Source organism: Cololabis saira, chromosome 2, assembly GCF_033807715.1.
Source record: "Cololabis saira isolate AMF1-May2022 chromosome 2, fColSai1.1, whole genome shotgun sequence".
Classification (NCBI taxonomy): Eukaryota; Metazoa; Chordata; class Actinopteri; order Beloniformes; family Belonidae; genus Cololabis; species Cololabis saira.
This window is the reverse complement of record NC_084588.1, coordinates 10,874,392-10,895,158: the sequence shown is the minus strand read 5'-3', so window position 1 is coordinate 10,895,158 and position 20,767 is coordinate 10,874,392. Positions and strand designations below refer to the sequence as shown.

Here is a 20,767-nt window from a genome sequence, read left to right as displayed (position 1 = left end):
TTTATGCAGCGACGTTCCCATTTGGAAATCAACACATCTCCACCCCCATCTGTCCACATATCTACTTATCCATCCATCAATATTTCAATCAGCGTTTCATTTTTCTCATCCATCTTTCTATCCTGTCCACCCCCTCCATCTATCTGTCCATCCATGCACATGTTGATTACTGAGATCTACCAGGCTTCCAACTGACCACTCATCTGTCCGTCCTTCTCACCCTGTCTGTCTATAAATCCTCCTTCAACAGGGAATCTTCTTCCCCCGATCCATCACTCAAACCATTAATCCCAAATGTACTCTTAAATAACCCCGTTGTGTGATAAGCTGAGGATATGAACGCCACCCTTTCCTCCTGCTGCCGTACGTTCAGCTCAGCTGGAACAGACCCTTGTTTGTCTGTCTGTATGAGTCTCTGACAGACATCCTCCCATTATTATTTTTCTCCTCTAGTCGCCCCAATCCTCTTCTTAAGTTCACCTTTCCACCCATTAGGAAAATCAATACCTCTGTTAAAAGCAGTGGTCTACTGGGTCGCGTGGCTTTCATGTGACTGGCCTCTTTAAGGGAGCCCTGCCCCCTGTTGCTAGGAGACAAGGCTCAGCGGTGAAGGAGATGCTGCAGCCCTGAAGATGCTGTGTCGTCAGGCTCTCTGCCAATCAGAGCAGCGCGGGGAGAGAAGACGCAGCCAATGGGGCCGAGAGAACGTCACAAAACAAGGCTTCAAATGCAACAACAACAACAAGAAAAACCTGCTTCTGAGCTAAAACGTTACATACAAAATGCAGGGTTTGTAAGACTCTGAGGCATGAACATATTAAACAGAACCATTATGGAGACTACTCCCTCCAAACTAATTTAATGGTACTTTTGAATATTTCTCTCCCATCACTTAAAACAATTTGCACATGCCGACCTGAAACATACACAGTGACTTTCAAAGCTAGAAAAGGGTTTAAAACAAATCATTACTTCTATAAGCTTACAGCTGTTTCTTTTAGTTCACTAGAATATTCCCTTTTTTTATAGCTGCATAAGCTCGATATAATGAAACAGGCAAAAAAGTCGCCGTCCAGAGGAGGCAAAAACAAGGTAAAAGGAAGATAAATACATTACATACACACATATAATATATATATATATATATATATATATATATATATATATATATATATATATATATATATATTTTTTTTTTTTTTTTTTTTTTTTTTTTTTTTTTTTAAAGGGCTGTTTTTATGTCCATTTGATCTGATGGATCTGCTTCCTCTCAACAATGTATGGAGGTGTGAGCAGCATCCGTGGGGACAGTGTGTGTGTGGGTGAGAAACACTGTTGCCATGGAAATAGGTCTGCTTCTCCTCATCACCACTGTCATAAATATGTTGTAAAGACTCCAAGAGGATGACAATAACATATAAGCTACATAAAATTTGCCTGTGGAGTCATAAAGCTAGTTTGTATCAAGCCTGCTCCTCCTCCTCCTCCTCCTCCTCCTCCTCCTCCTCCTCCTCCTCCTCCTCCTCCTCCTCCTCCTCCTCCTCCTCCTCCTCCTCCTCCTCCTCCTCCTCCTCCTCCTCCTCCTCCTCCTCCTCCTCCTCCTCCTCCTCCACCCAGGTCAGCTCCCCCACAACACTGATCACTGGCCTAGACTACAGTTCCCAGGCTTCCCCAGTCATTCATCATGGTCTGCAGCATAGACATATAAACATAGACGCCTCATTGAGCGGGGGGGCTGTTGCTGTGATGTGACACCGCGTCCGCCATATTGGATGTGACAAGTTTACCAGTAAACTAATACAAGAAGTGGACAGAACTTCATAAAGCGTTATACAAAGTGTGTTGTCCGTCATCGATCCATTCAAACACTAATATATTTGGAAATCTAACAAGCACCAAAGACAACATTTCTGTTATTATTTATTTTTCAAATTTGAAATATGATTATCGTTTTTGTTTTGCCCCTCCTTTTTTCTTCTCTTTGAGTCTTCTTTCTCCTTCCTCCTGTATTACAGTATTCTTCTTCTCTCATACCATGTCAATCCTGTATATAATCTAACTCCAATTAGTATGAAAAACTTTATAACTTTATTTAACTATATTTACCTACAGTACCTCTTACAGATATCTCATTGATTTAATATCACTATTATTACTTGATTGCTGTTCTTTTAATTTCTTTACACACTGATAATGTCAGTGTTCATTTATTCAGTTTACTATCATTGCTTACACTCTCTCACTTTTTTTCTATCACACACACACACACACACACACACACACACACACACACACACACACACACACACACACACACACACTAATATTCATTCATTAAACCACAGTATTTTTTCTCTGTCTCACTAATGTAATGTACCGTTGCTGTGGAATTGACTGTGATGTACAGTATAATAATCATGTTTAAAAAGACAAAACTTTTAACTTTTTAATGTATTATAATTTTTTGCCACATCCAAGATGGCGGAGAGTTGACGTGTGATTCGTGGAGCCCCGTTTTTATTTATTAATTTTGATAATTCATCTGCCTTATTAATAACTATTATAACACAATTATTAATAACTATCTGATAACTGAACCAGCACTCCCTTTGTCGCACAACCATGTGTAGAAAGAATTCGAAGAAAATCCATCTCTTTTAGTAAATCAATAGTAAGATTCTGTGATTCTGCTAAATTACAATTTTCTCCCTCTTTTCAACCTCTATGTTAAACGAATGGCTGCTGCTCAAACACACTCCCCCTGCTGACGTGCATGCAGTCGTCTCAACCTCTCTGCCCTCCACTGGTTGTGATGATGATGCGTCTTGTCATCTCATGTCTCCGAGGAACGTCAAGTCCCCTCGTGTTTTGTTTGAACTTGAGTCACTTCACTTTAACCTTTCAGTACAGCCGTGTGTGCAACAATCTTATCCTCTGTTCTAGTCATCCTACAAAAAAAGAGATTTCAAATGAAGGAATGAAAAGAACACAACTTCCAGTCATTTCTTTGTGTATAAAAGTATTCCCATATCTCTGGTGTACTTTTTCCTAATATTTAAATGTGTCCACATTTCATCTCTTGTGTTTGGTTAAACGTTTTGAATGTGATGAGAACTCATCATAATGATGACTTTACTCTCACACAATGATTATTACTTATTATGGTCCAAAGATTCTGAATCAATCAACAGATTTATGACATATTGAGCTCCTTATCCATGAATTACAGTGAAATCTTTCTTCATTACAGCCCCATCACTGGATGTATATTGATGTAAATTGTGTGTGAACGATTCTGGGGGAAGAATCTCAAAGAAGCACAAGGGAGGGAGTTTGTTTCGTGATGTTTAGTCTGAATATGTGTACACTACCAACAAGTCCAGACCATCGTAGACTTGTAGACCGGTCTCGTCACTTGGTCTTGTCACGGCCTCGACAGTCTCTGGTCTTAATCTTCTCTCGGCCTCGGGTCTCTCAGTCTCAGAATCAGATAATTGAAATGTCATTTCACACACCAAGGTGACAGAACCTTGTATCACCAGTTCTTCCTCTTGTTAATGTACAGTTTTTAAGCTATTTGTGTTTTGTATTTCATTTCATGTTTTGGTGCATCTGCATGTGTGTCTGTATTTAATTACAGTATTGTATTTATCACGGCCTTGTTTGAGTAAATTTATGGCATCATTGGCAATAATATTTGCAGATCGTTGTGATTGATTAAGCATTAGGTCTATGCCGTTTCAGTGATGCTGATATATAGTGTAATCTGGCTACTATAATGGTAAATAATGCAATTTCAAGTCGATAATTGTGTGTATCATTAATATTTAAAATTCAGGTTTCATCTACAAATTAAGTCACATTTAAATCAGTAATATTTACTATTCATTCCTTTTCTGAGGTGGAGGGAGATGTTTGAGGCTGATTATTGTGTTAAATGACATTGCGAGTAATTAGTAGTCGTGTCAATCCTCAAAAGCACTGGAGTCAATCCTCCAATAGTGTAGAAATAGCGGTAGTGCAGTCACACATATCTGATCTCAGCTGATTGATGAAAACATTTATAGTCAATTCAACATCAGAAATCCACTTATCTGTGTTATTGTGCTGCAGTTGAATACAAGCCCATATGGAAACTAAGCAGCTAAACCAGGATGGTGCTGATGTTCTACAACTCACGCAGGATGACAACATAACTAGGTTTCTTTTTGTTCTTGGTCTTGAGTTAAACTAGTCTTGGTCTTGTTCTTGATACTCTCTGGTCTTGGTGTCGGTGTAAACGGTCTTGACTACAAGTCTAGACCATTGTGAGCTCAACCTGCTCGCTATACCTGTCAGGCGTCTTGTATAAAGGTCACCACACAGCTATTTATCCAAAGCCAAGAGGCGGTTCATGTGGCTCATCAAGCTTTTTTCAAGGTCTCCTTGCAAAAAACGTTGCGTCTGCTGAAGGATCCCATCAGACTGGAGCAACTATTACCTGGCATATCTGCTTGTGAAAATTCGCAGATGCAGACTTTTTAATGTCGACACGCCGCATAAGAGCCTCATTAACGTCAAACAGGTGTTCTTTCAAACCACTTAGAGGGGCATGGTTATTTCTTACTGTCATTCACCGTGGGAAGTGCAGGGGGCAGAATAGTTCAGATGTGGAAAAACAACAGAAGAAGAAGACACTGGAGAACGAGAGGGCGGGGTGAGGGAGAGAACCAGCAGTGTGGCCGGATGACAGGGATGTTGCTGCTCTGCAGGGACTGGTGTGATGCCGGTGATGCCACCAAGCCCTTGTCTGCTATTGTTTGCCTGCGTTACCAACGATCCGTGCACTACTGGTGACGTGCACGTGGGAGCTGTGATGATCAGCTCTGATTTCACAGCATCAATAAGGCAAAGATACGTGGAGGGCATAATAGAAATAGCCGAGTATTTTCATGACTATTTAACTTGTCATTAAAATCAACAGATAAGTCGACTCCCAACACGGACGTTAGTTGAAATCTGCCCTTTATCACTTTCATCGCTCTCATTTGAATGTAAGGACTAGGCTGAATGAGGGGAACTGAGAAAGTCCCCGCAGGAAGATGTAAAAACAGTCAAAGTTACTTGAAGATGCAACGCAGAAGTGATGCTTCAAAACCAAAGTAAGACCTGCCATCAGACCAGTCATAAACAGAGGTTCCTTCAAGTAGAGTCAGCTCTGGTCTGCAAGGGCAGCTTCTCCTGCTTCAGTGGACGAGCTGCCATTGTTACACACACACACACACACACCCCCACACACACACACCCGCCGGCTGCGGAGACAGACACCACGCCTGTCTACACAACGTAACTTCCATGTTCATTATTGATGCCACAGGAAGCCTCCTGAGTCTCCCCTGGGAGGATGAGATCACGATGAGGTCACCACTGGTTGCATGTACACAAACTTAAGGGCTCCCCTTCCTCCCCGACAGCCATCCATCTTTAATGTCCCATCATGCATTTTTAAACACTGGGCCTTTGTCCGAAATTGACTTACTCTTCTCCAGAAAAAACTGACATATGTGCATAATTGCTATCTATCTTGTTTTCCTAAACATGCACAACAAGTGGAGACTGATGAGAATGACTAAAGGACCTGGGGCCTCATCTATAAAGCTTGCTTGCGCACAAAACAGGGCTTGAAAGATGCGCAAGCCACCTTCTACACAAAGGTTGGGATTTAAAAAGAAAAAACTAACCGAAAAATGTGCGTATCCCTACGGCAACCCTGACCCTCCCGTAGGAACAGTCTGAAGATATGGGTAACTGGCGACGCAGGCTGTGAGGTGGTGAAATGAAGCCAGATTCATGTCATACTCTTAATAATGTCATCACATATCACAACATATATCAGACTTATAATATAATAGCTCTGATCGTGTCCCTCTGTGTGTGAAGCTCAGCGTCAGTCAGGACTCTGGTGCTGCTGCTGCTGCAGCCGCGGTGCAGGACACGCCAGGAACCTCGTCTTCACCCACCGCGACAACCGTAGAGTGACTGAGGACAGAACAAATGAGTGCCGGGCCACTCTACGGAGCCCCTAAAGGGACTCAGATTTTTTTTAATATATAATGAGTTCTACGCGCTCGTGAAACTTTTACGCGCGCGTAAGCCTAAATTATGGTTCCGCATTAAAACGGCGCAGAGCCTACGCCGTAAGGTACGCGGCGACGCGCACCTACGCCGTAGGCTCTGCGTTGGTGTGACGCGGAACCATAAATCAGCCTTAAAGCTTTCACGCGCGCACGTAAAACTCATTATATATATATATAAATAAAATCCGCGTCCCTTTAGGGGCTCCGTACCGCTTGGCCTCCACCTTCAGATCACACCACTTCTTTTTTTTTTTCTGCACCATCTGTCCGTGGCACTCACGGCGTTTAGCGCAGCAACGGCGTGCTGACACTCACTCGCTTTGTTTTATACTATTTATGTCAGGGTTTGACACTTCCCCCCAGTGTTTGTAACTTTCAGTTTCTGTCTTGCCCCGCCTGTGTCCCATCTGCCCTGATTGTGTCTGCACCTGTGTCTCGTCATGTCTCGTTATCCCTTCAGTATATCTTGTCTTGTCATTCCTTGGTTCCCTGTCGGTCCGTACTGGTTCTTCCCTCCATGTGCTCCTCGTCGTTTTCCCCTGTTCCTGGTTTTTGTTTATCCTGCTCTGCAGCGCCTTGTGTTTTGCCTTTTTTGGATTAAACCCTTGTTTTTTGAGAACTCCTGCCTCCAGCCTCCCTCTCTCCCCTGCACTTGGGTCCTTAACATACCACACCACAACAGAACGGACCGACCAACATGGACCCAGCGGGAGAGTATATTACTCTTTTTGAGTTCTTCCGCCGAGAGGCAGAGAAAAATGGGGACCCCTTTCTGGGAACCTGCCAGGCTCGAGGCGGGCCCGGGGGTTCTCAGCCCCAGGGGAAGCGACGGCGTCAGCGCCAGCGCCAGCCCCAGCCTGTTCCGGTGGGGGCCCTGGACGCACCTCTTCCTGTTCCCGAGGTGGTCCTGGACGCATTCCAGCCTGTTCCCCCCTTCTGGGGAACACGCCTGGCTCGAGGCGGGCCCGGGGGTTCTCAGCCCCAGGGGAAGCGACGGCGCCAGCGCCAGCCCCAGCCTGTTCCTGCTCCAGCGGTGGTCCTGGACGCATCGCCCCCTGTTCCTGCTCCAGCGGTGGTCCTGGACGCATCGCCCCCTGTTCCTGCTCCAGCGGTGGTCCTGGACGCATCGCCCCCTGTTCCTGCTCCGGCGGTGGTCCTGGACGCATCGCTCCCTGTTCCTGCTCCGGCGGTGGTCCTGGACGCATCGCTCCCTGTTCCTGCTCCGGCGGTGGTCCTGGACGCATCGCTCCCTGTTCCTGCTCCGGCGGTGGTCCTGGACGCATCGCTCCCTGTTCCTGCTCCGGCGGTGGTCCTGGACGCATCGCTCCCTGTTCCTGCTCCGGCGGTGGTCCTGAACCCATCGCCCCCTGTTCTGGCTCCAGCGGTGGTTCTGGACGCCTCAGCTCCTGCTGGAGTTCCTCCTCCGGTGATGGTTCCGGACCCCCCCCAGCCAGCTCTGAGGACCCGTGTCCCCCTCAGCCAGCTCCGAGGACCCGTGTCCCCCTCAGCCAGCTCCGAGGACCCGTGTCCCCCCTCAGCCAGCTCCGAGGACCCGTGCCCCCCCTCAGCCAGCTCCGAGGACCCGTGCCCCCCCTCAGCCAGCTCCGAGGACCCGTGCCCCCCCTCAGCCAGCTCCGAGGACCCGTGTTCCCCCCCAGCCCGCCCTGGATGTGGACTGTGGGGACATCTGGGATCTGTCCCTTGAGGGGGGGCCAGCGCCCCGGACCCGGGTACCCCCGCAGCCGGCACCTCGGACCCGGGTACCCCCGCAGCCAGCCCCTCGGACCCGGGTACCCCCGCAGCCGGCGCCTCGGACCCGGGTTCCCACTCGGGCAGCTCCGGGGATCCTCTGCCCCCCGACGCCGGCTCCCCGCATCCTGTCTGCTCCTGTTCCGGCTCCCCGCATCCTGTCTGCTCCTGTTCCGGCTCCCCGCATCCTGTCTGCTCCTGTTCCGGTTCCCCGCATCCTGTCTGCTCCTGTTCCGGTTCCCCGCATCCTGTCTGCTCCTGTTCCGGTTCCCCGCATCCTGTCTGCTCCTGTTCCGGTTCCCCGCATCCTGTCTGCTCCTGTTCCGGCTCCCCGCATCCTGTCTGCTCCTGTCCCGGCTCCCCGCATGCTGTCTGCTCCTGTCCCGGCTCCCCGCATGCTGTCTGCTCCTGTCCCGGCTCCCCGCATGCTGTCTGCTCCTGTCCCGGCTCCCCGCATGCTGTCTGCTCCTGTTCCGGCTCCCCGCCTCCTGTCAGCCCCTGTTTCGGCTCCCCGCCTCCTGTCAGCCCCGACTCCGGATCCTGAGGCGGTCCCGCAGTCCTCTGTTCCTGAGGCGGTCCCGCAGCCCTCTGTTCCTGAGGCGGTCCCGCAGCCCTCTGTTCCTGAGGCGGTCCCGCAGCCCTCTGTTCCTGAGGCGGTCCCGCAGCCCTCTGTTCCTGAGGCGGTCCCGCAGCCCTCTGTTCCTGAGGCGGTCCCAGAGCCCTCTGTTCCTGAGGCGGTCCCAGAGCCCTGTCAGGTTCCCGAGCCCCGTCAGGTTCCCGAGCCCCGTCAGGTTCCCGAGCCCCGTCAGGTTCCCGAGTCCCGTCAGGTTCCCGAGTCCCGTCAGGTTCCCGAGTCCCGTCCAGTCTCAGAGCCCCGCCAGGAATCCCCGTCACGCCCCCCGCCAAGACCCAGGCCTAGGCCTCGGGGACGCCCCCCCGAGCTCTCTCGCTGGTCTGCTCGGTCCCGAGGGCGGCCCCCGGAGCTTTGGCCGTGTGTGGCCTGGGCCCTCCTCCAGGCCCCCTCCGCCCACCCTGGGTTAGGACTCTGGGGACATCTGGGATCTGTCCCTTGAGGGGGGGTACTGTCAGGGTTTGACACTTCCCCCCAGTGTTTGTAACTTTCAGTTTCTATCTTGCCCCGCCTGTGTCCCATCTGCCCTGATTGTGTCTGCACCTGTGTCTCGTCATGTCTCGTTATCCCTTCAGTATATCTTGTCTTGTCATTCCTTGGTTCCCTGTCGGTCCGTACTGGTTCTTCCCTCCATGTGCTCCTCGTCGTTTTCCCCTGTTCCTGGTTTTTGTTTATCCTGCTCTGCAGCGCCTTGTGTTTTGCCTTTTTTGGATTAAACCCTTGTTTTTTGAGAACTCCTGCCTCCAGCCTCCCTCTCTCCCCTGCACTTGGGTCCTTAACATACCACACCACAACAATTTATATATTTGTAATGATCAGTGAATGCGGGTAGGACTAAATAAGTTTACACTTCTTCCTACTCCTTTTTTGGCACATGTAAATCAAGATAGCAAGTTTTAAAGGATGAAATTCTTTGTTTTGTTATTGTTTTCTTAAACTTCTCATGAAGGGTTGTTTTTTTTTTCTTACATGTACAAAAATAAACAATCAAATATATACTTTTTTACTTTTACTGTAACCACCAAATAATGTCGTTTTCCTGTCCTCCACCTCATCCACAACATCTCGATCTCAGTTTCCGTGAAATTCAGTGGCACGGTGGCTCCACACGTTCATTCATCCTGACGCCCAAACAGGCTGCAGGAAGCCGCTGCGCATGCTCAGCAGTAGGGCTGAAACGATTCCTCGAATAATTCGAGTAATTCGATTACAAAAAATGATCAAGGAATTTTCTCTGCCTCGAGGAATCGTTTAATGTATTTATTTATTATTTTTTTTCGTTTAATTTCACCAGCTCAAAGCCTCGTATTACGCCCGGACCACATTTAATGCGACACAACGCGCTGACGCTGCGCCATACATCCATGCGCTGCGCACGTTAAAGGGGGGAGAAAGAGGTTTGGTTTTAGTAACATGCCATGCTCAGGCAGTCTGCAATGGCCCAGACGGGAGACTAATGTAGTTCAGTGCTTAACTTTTATTTTTAATCCACGCTATATTCTTCTGGTCCGTTCTCCTATATGTTCCTCCTCTAAAGCCAAAATTATTGTTCCGCACTCTCCGCTCTCCGGCGAGGGCGGAGAGCGCCGGTCCGGCTGGCGTTGCCACGGCTACGCCGTAGCCTACGGCGTAGGGTACGCAGCGACGCGCACCATTCTGCGTTGTTGTAACGCGGAACCATAAATCAGCATTTACCCGGTATATAAACCTCTGTTCCCGCTACAGTTTTAACTAAAGGAAAAGGCAGAAAATGTCAGAAAAATAAAAACGTAATAAAGCTAACTGGATAGTTTTCATTTCATTTTATCTCTGTAGTCATTCATGGATAAAACAAGCAGCACTGGTGCCTAATATGCTCCAATACAGCAGGAATCAGAAGTTTATTTTAAACACTGCCAAAACTCAAAATCTTATTCTTTAACTTAAAACTTAACTAGAACTTAAAATTTGCTTGACACAAATGAAAGTTCAATTGAAACACGTGGGAAAACACCTAACATTTTAAGTTATGTCTGATATCAGGTGTAATGGCATTTTTAGGTTAGAAATAAGAACATTTCTTGGTAAGATCCTTAGTTTTTTGAGTGAAGGCAGTGAATTTGGTCAACTGGTGTAAGTTCAGGGTTTTTAAATGCACAGCCATGAACCTACTGTATTATATAATTTAGTCTTGATGTCAATTAACATCTAACATCTTATGTATATTTATAATTGCTCTTTAACTAAACAAATATATGTTTTATCCGATTACTCGATTAATCGATGGAATTTTCAGTAGAATACTCGATTACTAAAATATTCGATAGCTGCAGCCCTACTCAGCAGGCTCATTCATATGCAAATACAGTCATCAAGTACTTTGCATTGGCCATTTATGGCATGAAGTGGGCGTGTAGAGGGCGGGGTATGAGGCGAATTCACCTGTGCAACCTTCCAGCTGGACTGTGATTTATAAAGAGAACATTGCATGCAAGTGTGCGTGCACACGGTTTTATAAATACAGATTTTTTTTTGCGCCCGCCATTTTCGGCTTTTGGGTTTACGTGCACTTTTAGTATGAATCCTACACACTCTTTTATAAACGAGGCCCCTGATGACTAAATTGTTACTGATTGCTACCTAGCAACTGTCTATTGGTGTTTTTCCTCCACTGCATAGCACGGTACAACTATGGTCTGGCTCAGTACGGATGCAGGTAACAAGCCTTTTGTTTCCCACTACACGTATTAACCACCTCCACAAAGACAAGATATTATTCCAACTTCCAAAACACCATCTAGGCACGAAACAGGAACAGATTCCACATTGGAATCTCAGAACGTGGTTTTGCCACAGTGGCGAATCAAATTTGTCTCAGAAATGGATGATATTACCAAAAAAAGCACTGATGGGGGGTGAAACCAAAAGCACGCAAGATCATTCTTGCTCGAAGCCTTTACTGTAGGTCATGAATCAAGCTTGCTTTGGATCTCAGCTTGTAGTGAAACCAAAACCTGTTTCAATTACAGGGAGTTATATGGGATTACCAACAATGGAAAGCTAAACTTTAACTCAACCATAGCACACCCTATATGTGACGGGCAGAGTGCCATATCTCACCATTGTTAGTCTTTTGTGAATACTTCTAACGAACTTCACTAACTGCTTTCAGGAATAAGAGGCAGCTCTGAAAAGAAACAAGAATAATCCATGCGTGTGCATTTGAAAAAAGAAAAAGAAGCAAGAGAAGGTGTAGGCCCGCAAACTTACAGGACGTCTTACAAATCCAAATCAAAGTAGAAGCAAGTACATGTTCAATATAGTGTATGTCAAACTGTTTGTATAAAAAAGAAATGGTAAGATAATCAGCTGTATTCAAATAAACAAAGCCTGTAATAGCTGGGATGCTACAGTATGTCAAAGATGTGCTTTGTGATGTGCAGACTGGTTTTTCTTATAAATACTGAATTATTGGATGTGCACGTGTCTTGGGGGCAAAATATCAGTTAGCAAGATAATAATCAATTTCTTTTACCATTACATTTTCATAGTTTGTAAATTCTTGATGTCTCATTAAGGAAGTAACGCAGATTGGTTCTTACATGTTTCACTCATTCACATGAACACAATGTGTTCAAACGTTTTACTGGCACCGTATATCCTCTGAGGTGGTTTTAAAACCTAAATACTTTATGTGCGTGGCAGGATAAGTGTCTCGTAACATCAGAAACTGCAGCATTATGTCATACAATGCCATTTCTACACTGTGCAACTTAAGCTAAATTAACACTATGATGCAACTTCCTGGGTTAGGGTTAGGGTTAGGGTTGCCACTCTAGCTGCTCCCCATCTGGATTAGGTGCTCCTGAAACAAACAGATATCATTCCTCATTTAGGGGTTGTTTTTTCACGTTAGTTTCAGACCCAAAGCATAGTTTCACATGAGAGCAAAAACCCTCATTTAACATTTAAAGACCCTAAAAGTCCAGTGTGTAGTAATGTGCATGGTCAGCAGTGATGGGATGTTACACCATGCAGATATTTCCACTGAAAGATTATATGATTTTTAACTGAAATCACAATTTTATTTAAAAAAATAAAAAAGGTGTAAAAGCAACTGTTTAATGAATGTGCAACAAAAAAGGGTCTGAAATAGTGCTGGTCTTGCCCAACAAGTGAGAGTTTAGTCATTATTATTATTATAAGTAAAATACACTGAAAAATGACCTGAACCAAAAAAAAAACAAATCAACTGGCAACCAATTATGAATTTCTAAAACAAATACAGAAATATATGAAATTCTTTGACGAGTAAAGATTGACAAAAGAGCTCCACTTTGTCAATAAAGGCAGAGCTGAAATTATGTGCATAATGTTGGTAGATTATCAAATCAACCTGATGTAATCTCGGTGCGTGAAAGGGCAAGACAGACACCGTGACCTGATCCCGCAGGAAAACGTGTCAGACAAATGTGAATTCCAGCTCCTGTGTTAAAGGACTGGAAACCACATCCTCCCGCTCACAGATGAGAAGGACCGTTGCAACTCTCCTCAGCAACAAGTCCAAGCAGCCGTGCTGGTCGGGGGTTGTATCAGTGCCCTTGGCACGAGCCATTTACACAAATGTGATGGCAGCATTAATGCAGACTAGTAGATTGAGAATTTACAGTAACATATGGTAGTTTTAAGATACACTTCCATCAAGACAATGTAAACCACATTCTGCAAACGTTACAAAAGGCTCAGTTGAAGGAGGGCAGTTCTGATCTGCAGAGGCCGAGATAAATTCTGAAACCCCACAAAAAAACGAATAATGACCCGCTAATGTTGCACAACTTAAAGGGGACCTATTATGAAAAACAGGTTTTTTCTTGCTTTAACATATATAAAGTGGTCTCCCCTCAGCCTGCCAACTCATAGAAGGAGGAAAGCAACCAAATTCTGCAGTGTCTGTACAGCCGCCCGGATGAGCCGTCCAGTGTGATGTGGATCTACGAGCCGTTCAGATTCTGCTCCCGTCGTTACGTAACCAAAATGCGATTCATATAGGTTGGCCTCCGATGCGTGAAACCACGCCCACACCTAACTCCGCCGGCCGGAGTTTCCTCCATTTTTTCGTAGCGGTGTATCCAGCCAATCAGCACAGAGCCTCATTATCATAGCCCCGCCCACTCAGAATCCCACATAGATAATGAGGTTAGAGAATGGGAAGATAAGACATGGTTTAGAGGCTGAATTTCTAATTTATTTAGCAAAAACAATCAAAAGCTTGTTTTTAAAGACATTCAAGGCCTGTTTAAAATAGGTATTAGATGCCATAATAGGTCCCCTTTAAGATACATTTGCAGAAATAATGGCACAAAATAGCCGACTTGCCTCTATCGCACCATCCTTTTCAAGGGTTGAGGATGCTGTCACGGGGTGGTTTGTTAAGGACCCAAACGCAGGAGAGCAGGAGGCAGGAGGCAGGAGTTGGAAAAAACTTGAATATATTTGCAAAAGCAAAACCAAAAACGCTGCTGAGCAGGATCGAAAGGCAGACCAAAAACATGAATCCAAAAACTTGACGAGGAGAACATGGAGGGAGGAAACAGTACGGACCAGCAGGGAGCAGGGGAAAGACAAGACTAGATATACACAGGGGATAACGAGACACAGGTGCAGACAATCAGGGCAGATGGGAAACAGGAGGAACAAGACAGAGCTGAAACTGGGGGAAATGTCAAATCCTGACAGAGGCAAGGGCAACAATAAAGGTAAAGGGTCACTGCCCCACTAAAGCTCGTTTTTTCCTCTTCTTTTTGTTTTCTTTTAACATTTCAGGCTTGAAATATAACAAATAAAAAAATAAATGACATGAATAAACATCTTTAGGTTAAACTATCTTCAAATAAATAAGAGTCTAAGTCAGGGGTCGGCAACCCAAAATATTGAAAGAGCCATATTGGATCAAAAACACAAAGAAATAATATGTCTGGAGCCGCAAAAAATGAAAAGTCTTGTATAAGCCTTAGAATGAAGGCAACACATGCTGCATGTTTCTATATTAGTTATAACTGGGTCCTCGGCTGCAAATGTAGCTGCTAATGTCTTTCCACGTGACTCTTTTTGTTACGCGAATCTATGGAAGAGTATTAGGGCCAGGCAGGAGAAAAATAAAATAATATTTTAGAGGAGGAAGATTTTTTTTTCCTTATGCACTTCGAGAAAAAAGTCAAAATGTCGAGAAAAAAGTCGAAACGTTGAGAAAAAAGTCGAAATGTCAAGAAAAAAATCGAAATGTCAAGATTAAGTTTGAAGTACAATCTTGAGAAAAAAGTCAAAATGTTGAGAAAAAAGTTGAAATGTTGAGAAAAAAGTCAAAACGTTGAGAAAAAAGTCGAAATGTCAAGATTAATGTTGAAGTACAATCTCGAGAAAAAAGTCGAAATGTCGAGGAAATAGTCAAAATTTCATGAAAAAAGTCGAAATGTTGAGAAAAAAGTCAAAATGTTGAGATTAAAAGGGAAAGGAAAAGGCAAGAAAAAAAGAAAAAAAGAAGAAAAAAAGGAAAAAAGAAGAAAAAAAAGGAAAAAAAGAAGAAAAAAGGAAAAAAAAAGTCAAACATTTTTGAAAAAGCTCCAGGAGCCGCTAAAGAGCCGCATGCGGCTCTAGAGCCGCGGGTCGCCGAACCCTGGTCTAAGTAAACATGTATTGCTGTAAACTGTATTCCCCCCACTGCAGCCTCCCAAACCGTCCCAAACTGTTCATCTTTAAACCCACATACGAACCGGTTCAGACCAACAGGCAGAGCCGGTGTCTCAGCAAAACACCATCAAGCACATCTGTAACACCGCTAATATCCCCCCGTCTACATGCTCGGAGGTCAGCCGGGGCCACGCACTGAAATGTGAGCCCTTCAATGACACACGTTTGTTGTGACTGCTGATGCCAGACATGTCTGATGTTTGCTCTTCAAGGGATGACTCAGTGTTCACATGCATACACACATCCAGCGGGGAGGGCTCACATTCACTAATCTCAGCTATATTTAGCTCTCCGGTTAGGAATATTAAAGCTGTGAAAGAGAGAGAGGTGGCTCGTGAGATATTCCCAGTCCTCTGCAATATCAGTATTTTTCCCCCCTACTTTAGACAATCCAATGAGTGGAGGGAAAAAAAGCCAGTGAGAACAGCCCTTGAACCCTTCTGTTGCCTAGGTTACTGCTGAACTGAGGAGGAGGTGATGATGGTTTCAGTGGGAACAGAGCAGGAGAGATCTGACAGAATAATAAATGCTCCTCTGCCCATTTTCTCCACACTTCCGTCCCCGAGAGCTGCAGTTCACACCGACTCCAGTCGTACTGATTACCCAGTCGCTTCCCTGTGAACATCTGCGACTTGCTCGTGAATCCATAAAACTACCAAGGTAAACATCTCAGAGAGAATTATTTAAAGTTTATACATGTTTCAGATGTGGTCAGACATCCAGGCTTTCATGAAGCCTTTCCTCAGATCGTGGTTCTTCTGATCCCCTGTCCTGCGTGTTTCAGGCGTTTCCCTGCTCCAACACATCTTGCTCAAACTAACGGATCACCAGCTTGACCTCCGTTACACTTTTTCACAAAACAAATGCCAAACTGAACTTATCTGATTAATCTATGGAATATTGGATAGAATAATCGATTACCAAGGTCATGGTCAAAATGGGTCTCCTATATAAAAAAGTCACAATTATCTAGAAACTGAATTACTTGTCTCCACTCACTTACTTTCTCTGTCATTTCTCTGTTGGTTTGATGGACTGCCAGGTTTCATGCGTTTTATACGTACATAATTTTATGTGTGTGTATATCCAAACCCTTATAATATTGTAGTTTGGTCTCCCTGCAACTGAATTAAGTCGCTGTTACAAGCCCATACATCCAGTTTTGATTCATCATTGTTCCCCCTTTTTTTTTTTTGTGTGTGTGTGTTTGTCTTTAGTTAGTTCTGTTTGTTCGTTTCACCTTAAAAAATATAAATATACGCAGGTTTTGTTTCTTTCAACATTACACAACTATAGGGCAACAGCTATGTTTTGACATGCTGATGTTTTTCTTTCTCCCTGACAATAATTGTAAACCAATTGTACACCAGCTGTGTAATGTAAGATGTGAGGTTAATAATAATAAAGAAAATAAAAAAAAAAAAGAATAATCGATTACCAAAATATTTGATAGCTGCAGCCCGAGTTCATTCAAATGATTATTCAAATGGCATGATTTGATTATTATCAACGGCAAAGCCCTGTAATGCAGTAATACATGATTAAGTAGTCTTGTAAGACAACTACAGTCTTTTAATAAGGCCAACGGAGCTGGAAACAAGGTTTTGATGGCGGTGCCATGACTGACTACCTCATGTCTCAGCTGCTGGATTATCAACACGTCTGAAAAACCACCTCGTAAAATATATATTTAGGCTTTTGCGCAAAGGTGTAATAAAACCACGACGACAAAACAGACGTGCTGAGTGACCTTTGTGACGAGGTGATGGTGTTCCATTCATTTGAATGAGGCGTGTTGAAACAAGGACACATCTGTGACAGCCGTTTCTGGGGATCTGGATTCAAGAGCACTGTTAATGTTTTTCAGGTGTCTCTCCTTCCAATTGTTCACCTCTGCTAAAATAAAGTTTGAAGATGATGTTCAGGACAAAACATTTCCTACCCCTTTGAAACAGGAACCGCTGATGCAGCAAAACACCTTAAAGTGGGCCACCCATGATACGTGGTAAACTTTAAAGGGTGCTGAGGATAGCATGTTCCCTGCTCTACGCTGTAGCCAGATGGCAGGGTAAATAATTACCTCACTGCACATATGAGCACCACAATCAGAGGACATCAGAGAACTCATACAGGACTGGGGCAAATCTGGAAAAAGAAAACCGGAATAACAATGAGATTGAGGATCTGCTGTCATTCAGTTTTCATCTACAATAAAATTGTTGCAAAAGAGGGGCCAACAAAAGGCAATTGCAAAAAGGTTGAGGTCACTGCAATTGTTGTTGTTGTTGGTGGTCATCAACATCATCATCATCATCCTCATCATCATGGCAGCAGCGGGTGAGAAGCCAGACATATGTTGATGTGTGCAGTCCCACGTGGGGCAACAGACGGTTGGCAAGCGGCTCCTGCGAGGATGGGACTGCATGAGGCAGGTGAGAGGAGCATCCATTTGAGAGGACGAGACCAGAGGTTCTGAACGAGGTGGATACGCTGCAACTCAAACGCTTGTTAGACCTTCTCTTTTTGTCCGTCTTGCAACGTGGCAAATACAGTAAGCTCTAACCTCCAGCGGCTCAAACTGTGCTGTTAAAATAAAAAGCTGCAAGGCAGTCGCACAAACCTGCTCACGACTAACAACACCAACAAGCACGAATGAGTGAATGAGTACATTGATATGAGAGTATGTTGTAATGGGAAATTTTGGTATAACAATATTTTTTTATCTTGAATGCTTTAAGACTAATGCACAAATCCTGTTTTCAAGTGAACATTCCTATGCCGAGGTCATGCTCCTTTGACACAGAGGCTGGCATGGTTGCCAGGGTGATATTTTGTCTAGTTGTTCCCAGCCTGGCCACTATAAGATAGCGTGTGCTTAAACATTGCTAGGACATTACTGGCTGACTGAGCGTCTGTTCAGATCGGCACTGTGTGATCCTCCATTCAATTGAATGTTTTTCGTCTTTTCATTAAAACTTCAGAAAGACGGCTGAGGTGTCCTCCTGACAATCATTTTTTAACAACAATTGTTGCCACCACAATGTCACAAGAGGACGACTTTAACTGGAAAACGCAACAGACTTGTGCAGCTGACTACATCAGGGATATAGAGCTAATTTAGGTTTTTGTGTGTCTCTGGACCCTCGCCGAGTCCTCAACCTCACAAGGACAGCAGCGTAGTGCACGTTGACTTTTTAGGAAAAATAAATCTGAACTTGCCAGCAGTCCTGAGATGGCAGCTTTCTGCAAAGTAACCAGAAGCACAATTGGAGATCTTAGCATGTTTATGCTTGTATTTTAAATACATTTGAATAATAGTAATTCATGCATCCCGAAAGGGGAATGGCATCGTTGGAGTCAAAATTCTTCACCTTTCTTTTTCAGTTCATCTGGTTTTGAGATTTTTTTCGTATCATCAGCTGATGTTTGGAAAGTTAATCTGTAAACATGTTTCTGTTGTCATGGCTTCTCATCGATCCATCCAATCGCTCCACCCACCTCATCCTATACAGGGTCACAGGCAGCTCTTTGAGTGCAGAAAACATAAGTGCAGCTACTCCCCCTATGGACCTATACAAACACCTATAGCATGAGTTGAGCAGCTAATGGGATGCTCTTCAATGTCTCCCGGAGGCAGTCACATCTCATTTTCCTTTTATGGAAACAGACCCTCCCTACTGTAAATGTGTTTAAAGGTATTTTAAAATCAGCCCTTCAGGAAACATGTAGCTGTTTTTAAATCAATGTTCATTTAAGATTGTCCTTTACTGTTGCATGGAAAACATCACTGAAAAAATAAAGTCACAAAATAAAATCACCTCAGAAACATAAGGAAGTGAAAAAATATTAATGTTTCCTTCTGTAAAACCGATTTCTCTTCAGTAACAGGGCCGGTGCAAACTCATGCTACTTCATAAATATATCATTTTACCTTTTACCTAAAGATTTGTCTTCAAAAACTCAGTATATCAGGCAGCCAGAGTCTCTAAATAAACATGTTGAATATCAAATTTGTTTTCCCTCCACTTTTCCTCTCATCCCGAACACTGAGCATCGGCGTCGCCCCAGTATTGATCTGCAGTGCCCCAGTATAAATTTCACCAGTAAAAAAATGTTTTAAATCGCTGACACTAGTCGCTTTTAAAAATGGCACATGGCTACTTAATATGGTAATTCATTCACGTGTAGGGAGAGAGAAAGAGACGGAGGCGCTGTCTAGCAGCTGAGTGACTAAAGGTGTAACGTTAGCCCATAACAACTTGCTGAATACTTATATAACATATATTATTTTGATTTTGATTTGACACAAACAGTATCGCTCCTGTAGATGGATGTCAGAAAGTTATTTGCTCGCAGAAGGAATAAAACAACAGGGAGAAATGAGAGAGGTAAGCACCGAGCTAGACAACATCAACCTGTGTAACCGAACTAACATCACCAGTACAGACAGTGGCTTCTGTTAGTAGCTAATAAGGGTGGAAAACCCAAAGTGGTGATGAGAGAGAGACCCAAGAGGAAGTTCAGTGAGTCGTCTATCAGCGTGAAACAGTGCATTAACGGTGCTGGTTAGTAGATTCATTGCTCTTCCTTTTTGATTTTACCAGTAGTGGTTTACAAGTCTGTAGTAGTTCACAAGTGGGCCGATATGAATCAGTTCATTCAGGTGGTAAATGAAAGATCCTGTCACCATCTGATCTGATTGTATAGTTTGAAGCACTATTTATGCTTTTTTTAATGCATCCATCATTTGTGCCCCAGCTGAGCCCCAGCTGAGCCCCAATACAGTCTTAAGTTTATTGATGCCCCGGAGCCGGAGTTTACTTCAAACCAAACATGCCAAGTGTGAACTCACCCTAATAGACCATGACTATGTCCCCAGTCCTGAACGCGTTCCCTTTAGGGATGGGCGGTATGGACTAAAAAATGTATCACGATCATTTCTGGCATTTATCCTGATAACGATAAAAATGACGATAAAAAAATACCAATTCAATACCACCTTTGTAACTATAAATCTATCACCACATTCAGTCTTTGGAGCCCCCAAATCACTGCTTTTTCTTTCTTTCTTTCTTTCTTTCTTTCTTTCTTTCTTTCTTTCTTTCTTTCTTTCTTTCTTTCTTTCTTTCTTTCTTTCTTTCTTTCAGGCTCATATCTATCTTTCTTTCTTTCTTTCTTTCCTTCTGGCTCATTTATTTCCTTCCTTCCTTCCTTCCTTCTTTCACGTACGTTGTGCGTGGATTTAACACAGAACCATAAATCAGCTTTACACAAAAACATCATCAACAACATTTATCGTTTTTACCGCGAGATGACAAATTCTTACCGTGGGGAATTTTTTTGACGGTTTATCGTGAACGGTAAAATATCACCCATTCCTAGTTCCCTTACACTCAATATTCAGGGGGTTTAAGTACATTCACACTGGCAGTTCTGCAGTACGCTGCAGGCACCCAGACTGAGTATGGATCGCTGGACACTTCAGAATCTCAACAGGTGTCCTCCTGTAGACGTAGTGGACACAGCGGGACGTTCACTTGTCACA

At 44.3% G+C, this 20,767-nt stretch overlaps 1 protein-coding gene across 2 annotated transcripts in view; it reads right to left on the bottom strand.

The window, feature by feature from the left end:
• mapk8ip1b (mitogen-activated protein kinase 8 interacting protein 1b) overlaps window positions 1–20,767 on the bottom strand; it is a 75,721-nt gene that overhangs the window by 33,918 nt on the left and 21,036 nt on the right. The window lies entirely within an intron of this gene.